We start from the raw sequence: 9,943 nt of genomic DNA on the forward strand, positions 1-9,943 counted from the left end.
ACTGGGTTTCTATATTAGAGTCAGGAACACTTCTCTGTGCTTAGTACACTGGGTTTCTATATTAGAGTCAGGAACACTTCTCTGTGCTTAGTACACTGGGTTTCTATATTAGAGTCAGGAACACTTCTATGTGCTTAGTACACTGGGTTTCTATATTAGAGTCAGGAACACTTCTCTGTGCTTAGTACACTGGGTTTCTATATTAGAGTCAGGAACACTTCTCTGTGCTTAGTACACTGGGTTTCTATATTAAAGTCAGGAACACTTCTCTGTGCTTAGTACACTGGGTTTCTATATATATTAGTACACTAGATCATTTGTTGTTTGCTGTGGATGGGAAGAAATACATTAGAATTGTATTGGGATCCATTCTTTTTCTTTTGCTGTAATTTGTCAAAATGGCCGCCTGGACGTCTTCAGAATGTCTGTGTGCTCCTTCGGGAGAGAAAGCTGCCTTTGCACAATTTTTTGGTCCCAGAAATAGAGTGAGTCAGAGAGCACACTGTTCTTTTCATCACCACAACCTTATTATTTCAAGGATGTGAATAGATTAAAATGGTGTTGGATTTATCGTAAATATGGATTTATTAATGACCAAGTACTACATAACTGGAGGTCATGGTGCAGTCATGGTGCAAACTCTTAGTAAATATGTCCCTCTAACTCAAGCAGTGAATCAGCCTCTGTGTGTCCAGTCCACCCGTCCCTTCACCACACATATATAGGAACTGTGACACTTTCTTGGCAAACGTTGTGAAAAGGGAAAACATTGAAAGAACATTTCTTCATCCAGGCCATAGTGTTGCGTCACTCTGTCTGAAAACAGAATAACAGCAATAATGCTTCATCAGCCTTCCATGTCCAGCAACAGGAAGTGTGTTAATGTAAGAATCTGTCCTGTCTGTTGGTGTATGTTGTCTGCATCGCCGCTTTCAGCCCAGAAACAATGTTCCTACATGGATAAATGAAGTTCATTTAATTTATTGTCTTCTCACCCAGATATGTTGATTTCTTCACTTCTACAGGGTTGTGAGAGTCTACTGTATGTATTTCTCAGTCTAATGCCAAAGTGAGGACTTTCTCCAGTAGCTTTAATCCCCTGGATAATGATAAAACAGAGCACACTCTGACACACTGGGCTATCCATTCATGACAGACTGCTCCCGCTCCCTTCCTCCTTCCCCCAGTTGAATCAGGGGTCAGTGACTTTCTCTGGAGTACAAGACTGAAATTCCACATAGTGGAGGTGGTGGTAGGAGAGGAGGTGGTGACGAGAAGCGGCCACTAACTTCACTCAATTCCTGGGTAGCAGTTCCCTGAGGCAGGCACTCATCCTACTAGGGCCTAGCCCACACCTCAGACCCATGCAGAGTAAAGTCAGACATAACCAATCAAGTGGCTTTTCAGTGCACCACTAGCCACAGTCATGAGAGGAGAAACAGGGTGTGGAGCTTCTCATTAACTCCCTTCATCAGGGCTGTAACAACCACTGGATTACTTTCACATTCTTTCAATACATTATCATCCTTAAGAGCCTCATGTTTAGGGTCATGTATCGTAAAGAACGGATCTGCGATTGCGACATCTATTTTTTAAAACTTTTAAATTCATAATATATACCTATTGATTCTTGAAGAATATACAAGTAACTTATAAATGCCTCATGGGGTTAGTTCAACTGTTTAATCCCATCAGAACCCAACACAGAAGACTGTTTAACCCCATTAGAACCCAACATAGAAGACTGTTTAACCCCATCAGAACCCGACACAGAAGACTGATTAACCCCATCAGAACCCAACACAGAAGACTGTTTAACCCCATTAGAACCCAACACATATGACTGATTAACCCCATCAGAACCCGACACAGAAGACTGATTAACCCCATCAGAACCCAACACAGAAGACTGTTTAACCCCATTAGAACCCAACACAGAAGACTGTTTAACCCCATCAGAACCCGACACAGAAGACTGTTTAACCCCATCAGAACCCAACACAGAAGACTGTTTAACCCCATCAGAACCCAACACAGAAGACTGTTTAACCCCATTAGAACCCAACACAGAAGACTGTTTAACCCCATCAGAACCCAACACAGAAGACTGTTTAACCCCATCAGAACCCAACACAGAATACTGTTTAACCCCATCAGAACCCAACACAGAAGACTGTTTAACCCCATTAGAACCCAACACAGAAGACTGTTTAACCCCATTAGAACCCTACACAGAAGACTGTTTAACCCCATTAGAACCCAACACAGAAGACTGTTTAACCCCATTAGAACCCAACACAGAAGACTGTTTAACCCCATTAGAACCCAACACAGAAGACTGTTTAACCCCATCAGAACCCAACACAGAAGACTATCAAATACAGTCACGGGTGGAAACTCTACAATTCACTTGAAAGGTGAGGTGAAAGTGTGGACTAGTAGAGACACTGGACCAGTGTTACATTTGACACTCTCAGTGTTGATTTAACACTGGACAATTTGCTGTGAGGGGAAACCTTTGAATCTTCATGAATCTTCAGAAGCTATGGAGTTTTCCAGAATTCCAGAATCCTGTCGCTCCATTCCTCTTTGTCCCAGTCCATCCAGACCTGGGTCATCACCTCTCAAAGATAAACATCCCTTGGCAAGCCAACCAATATAGTAATAAACGGCAGCAGCAGCAAAGATCCTGTCGTAAGCGTCAATATATTTTTAATAAGGTCCCATCCAATTCAAACTAACCAATTCAGCCAGTAAATAATTTGTTTCAGTTTAAATTAGTTCAAGAAGTGAATATGAACAATTGTTTTTCATTGCAGACTAGGCCTACATATTTATTCAAATTGTATTTTAGGGGATTGTGCATTTTACCCATTACACAGTAAGTAAGTAGGCATATATAACAATATAGATTCATAATAATTGTATGATTTAATAAGTAATTAAAAGAATGACTGGGAAATATGTTTAGCCCTATCCTAATTTTAACGTGGAACCATTTGTCATTGGTTTAAACAGTCTGATAATAGACTTTATTTAGGCGCTATATTTTGTAATAGTTTGATACATTTTTCGATGATAATGGAATTTATCTATCGACACAAGTATTATTTGTAGATTTTTTTATGTTGACTGTGAGCTGATCTTCTGTATTTTGTGCTTATTAGCAGCGAATAGGTCTCTTGAGGAATGTGGATGAAACACCCGCGCACTGAGGAGCAGCTGGGCCCTCGCTTCAAGCTCTCCCAAAGCTGTCAGCAAGTTTTACACGAAGCTCTGGCAACAAAATACGTGTGCTGTGCTCCAACGGAACACGGCTAATACATCTTTATATTAAAAAGAATGACAAAGTTGTGCAAAATAAGTGGACAATATCGTAGAGCAAACAGTAGGCTTTGATTGAAGATGCTGTATTTTGGTTATTTGTACCCAATAAAACAGAATTTTAACTGCTTAACATATTTGAATAACCTGATAAAAAAGGTAATTGTAATTGTAAAATGTCCAATAAGCTCATATGTAGCGGACCTAAGGAGACGTTTCTGTGTGTAAAACATGTCAGAATAAAAGGACATTTAGGGAATGCATGTTTAGAACATTCATGTTTAGAATGATCCATGTTGAAAACATTCATGTTTAGAACGATCCATGTTTAGAACGATCCATGTTTAGAACGATCCATGTTTAGAACGATCCATGTTTAGAATGATCCATGTTTAGAATGATCCATGTTTAGAACGATCCATGTTTAGAACGATCCATGTTTAGAACATCCATGTTTAGAACGATCCATGTTTAGAACAATCCATGTTTAGAATGATTCATGTTTAGAATGATCCATGTTTAGAACATCCATGTATACAACGATCCATGTTTAGAACTATCCATGTTTAGAACGATCCATGTTTAGAACATCCATGTTTAGAATGATCCATGTTTAGAACGATCCATGTTTAGAACATTCATGTTTAGAATGATCCATGTTTAGAACGATCCATGTTTAGAACATTCATGTTTAGAATGATCCATGTTTAGAACGATCCATGTTTAGAATGATCCATGTTTAGAACGATCCATGTTTAGAACGATCCATGTTTAGAACGATCCATGTTTAGAACATCCATGTTTAGAACGATCCATGTTTAGAACATTCATGTTTAGAACGATCCATGTTTAGAACGATCCATGTTTAGAACGATCCATGTTTAGAACAATCCATGTTTAGAACGATCCATGTTTAGAGCATCCATGTTTAGAACGATCCATGTTTAGAACATCCATGTTTAGAACGATCCATGTTTAGAACATCCATGTTTAGAACGATCCATGTTTAGAACGATCCATGTTTAGAACGATCCATGTTTAGAACATCCATGTTTAGAACATCCATGTTTAGAACGATCCATGTTTAGAACGATCCATGTTTAGAACATCCATGTTTAGAACGATCCATGTTTAGAACATCCATGTTTAGAACATCCATGTTTAGAATGATCCATGTTTAGAAGTTTATATCAAAAGTGATGAAAAATACAAACACACACACACACACAGCTTTAGTGAGTGTATGTGTCTCATAGACTTAGATAGATATCACATCCTTGTATCTGTCCCATTATGATGGGCAGGGCCATTGAGGCCACTTGCATTTTGAAGTAGTCCGTTTTAGTAGTCCGGTTTCTATATTAGAGTCAGGAACACTTCTCTGTGCTTAGTACACTGGGTTTCTATATTAGAGTCAGGAACACTTCTCTGTGCTTAGTACACTGGGTTTCTATATTAGAGTCAGGAACACTTCTCTGTGCTTAGTACACTGGGTTTCTATATTAGAGTCAGGAACACTTCTATGTGCTTAGTACACTGGGTTTCTATATTAGAGTCAGGAACACTTCTCTGTGCTTAGTACACTGGGTTTCTATATTAGAGTCAGGAACACTTCTCTGTGCTTAGTACACTGGGTTTCTATATTAAAGTCAGGAACACTTCTCTGTGCTTAGTACACTGGGTTTCTATATATATTAGTACACTAGATCATTTGTTGTTTGCTGTGGATGGGAAGAAATACATTAGAATTGTATTGGGATCCATTCTTTTTCTTTTGCTGTAATTTGTCAAAATGGCCGCCTGGACGTCTTCAGAATGTCTGTGTGCTCCTTCGGGAGAGAAAGCTGCCTTTGCACAATTTTTTGGTCCCAGAAATAGAGTGAGTCAGAGAGCACACTGTTCTTTTCATCACCACAACCTTATTATTTCAAGGATGTGAATAGATTAAAATGGTGTTGGATTTATCGTAAATATGGATTTATTAATGACCAAGTACTACATAACTGGAGGTCATGGTGCAGTCATGGTGCAAACTCTTAGTAAATATGTCCCTCTAACTCAAGCAGTGAATCAGCCTCTGTGTGTCCAGTCCACCCGTCCCTTCACCACACATATATAGGAACTGTGACACTTTCTTGGCAAACGTTGTGAAAAGGGAAAACATTGAAAGAACATTTCTTCATCCAGGCCATAGTGTTGCGTCACTCTGTCTGAAAACAGAATAACAGCAATAATGCTTCATCAGCCTTCCATGTCCAGCAACAGGAAGTGTGTTAATGTAAGAATCTGTCCTGTCTGTTGGTGTATGTTGTCTGCATCGCCGCTTTCAGCCCAGAAACAATGTTCCTACATGGATAAATGAAGTTCATTTAATTTATTGTCTTCTCACCCAGATATGTTGATTTCTTCACTTCTACAGGGTTGTGAGAGTCTACTGTATGTATTTCTCAGTCTAATGCCAAAGTGAGGACTTTCTCCAGTAGCTTTAATCCCCTGGATAATGATAAAACAGAGCACACTCTGACACACTGGGCTATCCATTCATGACAGACTGCTCCCGCTCCCTTCCTCCTTCCCCCAGTTGAATCAGGGGTCAGTGACTTTCTCTGGAGTACAAGACTGAAATTCCACATAGTGGAGGTGGTGGTAGGAGAGGAGGTGGTGACGAGAAGCGGCCACTAACTTCACTCAATTCCTGGGTAGCAGTTCCCTGAGGCAGGCACTCATCCTACTAGGGCCTAGCCCACACCTCAGACCCATGCAGAGTAAAGTCAGACATAACCAATCAAGTGGCTTTTCAGTGCACCACTAGCCACAGTCATGAGAGGAGAAACAGGGTGTGGAGCTTCTCATTAACTCCCTTCATCAGGGCTGTAACAACCACTGGATTACTTTCACATTCTTTCAATACATTATCATCCTTAAGAGCCTCATGTTTAGGGTCATGTATCGTAAAGAACGGATCTGCGATTGCGACATCTATTTTTTAAAACTTTTAAATTCATAATATATACCTATTGATTCTTGAAGAATATACAAGTAACTTATAAATGCCTCATGGGGTTAGTTCAACTGTTTAATCCCATCAGAACCCAACACAGAAGACTGTTTAACCCCATTAGAACCCAACATAGAAGACTGTTTAACCCCATCAGAACCCGACACAGAAGACTGATTAACCCCATCAGAACCCAACACAGAAGACTGTTTAACCCCATTAGAACCCAACACATATGACTGATTAACCCCATCAGAACCCGACACAGAAGACTGATTAACCCCATCAGAACCCAACACAGAAGACTGTTTAACCCCATTAGAACCCAACACAGAAGACTGTTTAACCCCATCAGAACCCGACACAGAAGACTGTTTAACCCCATCAGAACCCAACACAGAAGACTGTTTAACCCCATCAGAACCCAACACAGAAGACTGTTTAACCCCATTAGAACCCAACACAGAAGACTGTTTAACCCCATCAGAACCCAACACAGAAGACTGTTTAACCCCATCAGAACCCAACACAGAATACTGTTTAACCCCATCAGAACCCAACACAGAAGACTGTTTAACCCCATTAGAACCCAACACAGAAGACTGTTTAACCCCATTAGAACCCTACACAGAAGACTGTTTAACCCCATTAGAACCCAACACAGAAGACTGTTTAACCCCATTAGAACCCAACACAGAAGACTGTTTAACCCCATTAGAACCCAACACAGAAGACTGTTTAACCCCATCAGAACCCAACACAGAAGACTATCAAATACAGTCACGGGTGGAAACTCTACAATTCACTTGAAAGGTGAGGTGAAAGTGTGGACTAGTAGAGACACTGGACCAGTGTTACATTTGACACTCTCAGTGTTGATTTAACACTGGACAATTTGCTGTGAGGGGAAACCTTTGAATCTTCATGAATCTTCAGAAGCTATGGAGTTTTCCAGAATTCCAGAATCCTGTCGCTCCATTCCTCTTTGTCCCAGTCCATCCAGACCTGGGTCATCACCTCTCAAAGATAAACATCCCTTGGCAAGCCAACCAATATAGTAATAAACGGCAGCAGCAGCAAAGATCCTGTCGTAAGCGTCAATATATTTTTAATAAGGTCCCATCCAATTCAAACTAACCAATTCAGCCAGTAAATAATTTGTTTCAGTTTAAATTAGTTCAAGAAGTGAATATGAACAATTGTTTTTCATTGCAGACTAGGCCTACATATTTATTCAAATTGTATTTTAGGGGATTGTGCATTTTACCCATTACACAGTAAGTAAGTAGGCATATATAACAATATAGATTCATAATAATTGTATGATTTAATAAGTAATTAAAAGAATGACTGGGAAATATGTTTAGCCCTATCCTAATTTTAACGTGGAACCATTTGTCATTGGTTTAAACAGTCTGATAATAGACTTTATTTAGGCGCTATATTTTGTAATAGTTTGATACATTTTTCGATGATAATGGAATTTATCTATCGACACAAGTATTATTTGTAGATTTTTTTATGTTGACTGTGAGCTGATCTTCTGTATTTTGTGCTTATTAGCAGCGAATAGGTCTCTTGAGGAATGTGGATGAAACACCCGCGCACTGAGGAGCAGCTGGGCCCTCGCTTCAAGCTCTCCCAAAGCTGTCAGCAAGTTTTACACGAAGCTCTGGCAACAAAATACGTGTGCTGTGCTCCAACGGAACACGGCTAATACATCTTTATATTAAAAAGAATGACAAAGTTGTGCAAAATAAGTGGACAATATCGTAGAGCAAACAGTAGGCTTTGATTGAAGATGCTGTATTTTGGTTATTTGTACCCAATAAAACAGAATTTTAACTGCTTAACATATTTGAATAACCTGATAAAAAAGGTAATTGTAATTGTAAAATGTCCAATAAGCTCATATGTAGCGGACCTAAGGAGACGTTTCTGTGTGTAAAACATGTCAGAATAAAAGGACATTTAGGGAATGCATGTTTAGAACATTCATGTTTAGAATGATCCATGTTGAAAACATTCATGTTTAGAACGATCCATGTTTAGAACGATCCATGTTTAGAACGATCCATGTTTAGAACGATCCATGTTTAGAATGATCCATGTTTAGAATGATCCATGTTTAGAACGATCCATGTTTAGAACGATCCATGTTTAGAACATCCATGTTTAGAACGATCCATGTTTAGAACAATCCATGTTTAGAATGATTCATGTTTAGAATGATCCATGTTTAGAACATCCATGTATACAACGATCCATGTTTAGAACTATCCATGTTTAGAACGATCCATGTTTAGAACATCCATGTTTAGAATGATCCATGTTTAGAACGATCCATGTTTAGAACATTCATGTTTAGAATGATCCATGTTTAGAACGATCCATGTTTAGAACATTCATGTTTAGAATGATCCATGTTTAGAACGATCCATGTTTAGAATGATCCATGTTTAGAACGATCCATGTTTAGAACGATCCATGTTTAGAACGATCCATGTTTAGAACATCCATGTTTAGAACGATCCATGTTTAGAACATTCATGTTTAGAACGATCCATGTTTAGAACGATCCATGTTTAGAACGATCCATGTTTAGAACAATCCATGTTTAGAACGATCCATGTTTAGAGCATCCATGTTTAGAACGATCCATGTTTAGAACATCCATGTTTAGAACGATCCATGTTTAGAACATCCATGTTTAGAACGATCCATGTTTAGAACGATCCATGTTTAGAACGATCCATGTTTAGAACATCCATGTTTAGAACATCCATGTTTAGAACGATCCATGTTTAGAACGATCCATGTTTAGAACATCCATGTTTAGAACGATCCATGTTTAGAACATCCATGTTTAGAACATCCATGTTTAGAATGATCCATGTTTAGAAGTTTATATCAAAAGTGATGAAAAATACAAACACACACACACACACAGCTTTAGTGAGTGTATGTGTCTCATAGACTTAGATAGATATCACATCCTTGTATCTGTCCCATTATGATGGGCAGGGCCATTGAGGCCACTTGCATTTTGAAGTAGTCCGTTTTATTCTCCTACTACTTCTATGAGTCGGTAAACAAACTGAAAAGGTGCGTACTGCCACCGTGAAATTGTTGTTTAAACAGGTACAAACAATTTAACATTTAGCGGATGCTCTTATCCAGAGCGACTTACAGGAGCAATTAGGGTTAAGTGTCTTGCTCAAGGGCACATCGACAGATTTTTCACCTAGTCGGCTCAGGGATTTGAATCAGTGACCTTCTGGTTACTGGCTCAATGCTCTTAACTGCTAGGCTACCTGCCACCCCCTATCTGGTCAAAGATTTGCCCCCTGCAGTTATGGAATGTTTGCTCACAAATAAAATGAATTGGCTGATCCCTCCTGGCGACCTTCCTTAACCCATAGGAAGTCCCAACCAGTTGACAACTTCAAAATGGTGAAAGTCCTCCATAGTGCTGCCCATGTTAAAATGAGCTTTTGGGCAATAGAGTCCTCTATCTATCTCTATGGTATGCCTGTAGTGGATAAAGTGAAGGAGTCATCCTTTCTGCCTTTCGGTCCTTGCTCCTCCCCCTGGCCTGTGAGTAAGGCAGTAGAGCCTTCA

The sequence above is a fragment of the Oncorhynchus kisutch genome, unplaced genomic scaffold, assembly GCF_002021735.2.
Source record: "Oncorhynchus kisutch isolate 150728-3 unplaced genomic scaffold, Okis_V2 scaffold1447, whole genome shotgun sequence".
Classification (NCBI taxonomy): domain Eukaryota; kingdom Metazoa; phylum Chordata; class Actinopteri; order Salmoniformes; family Salmonidae; genus Oncorhynchus; species Oncorhynchus kisutch.